The sequence below is a fragment of the Silene latifolia genome, chromosome 7 (assembly GCF_048544455.1).
Source record: "Silene latifolia isolate original U9 population chromosome 7, ASM4854445v1, whole genome shotgun sequence".
In the NCBI taxonomy this organism is placed as follows: domain Eukaryota; kingdom Viridiplantae; phylum Streptophyta; class Magnoliopsida; order Caryophyllales; family Caryophyllaceae; genus Silene; species Silene latifolia.
In genome coordinates, this window is record NC_133532.1 from 61361530 (window position 1) to 61362110 (window position 581).

The window sequence follows — 581 nt, forward strand, 5'->3', positions numbered from 1 at the left end:
CTCAAGGTAAGTATTTCCTCTTGAATCCATTCAAATTTGTTGATCTTTAGCTTGATTGAATTAGGGCGAATTTTGCCCTAAAAATGGAATTGGGCGTTTTTGATTGAGCCCATTTCGAGTGAAATTGATGCTTGCATTAGGTTAGAAACCTGTTTAGGAGTATAGGGGTGATTTTAGTTTGCATTTTGGTCCCCGTTCCCGCTCCCTATGCTCGAAAAACGTGAGTGAGGCGAGAAACCGTCTCACTTCACAATGCCAAGTTTATTTGCTTGGGTAGTGGGTCCCACTAGGTTGCATTGTAGTTGGGAAAACCCGTATTTGCCATTTGAGGACCTTCATTGGATGTTTGTGGGCAAAATTGGATTTTCGCCATTTGCGACGGTCTTACGTCTGACTAAATAAGCGCCTGTTTGGGCTTGAATTGAGTCAGTTTGCCTTGAGTTGGACCTTATTGGTAATTTAGGTCACCTTGGGGCGTGATAAAATCACGTTTGCCTTTTTGCGGTCGTTTTTGAACTTTGACCGGTTTGGGCTCAAATTAGCGTATGAATTGCCTTTTTGAGCCGTAGAAAAATACCCCA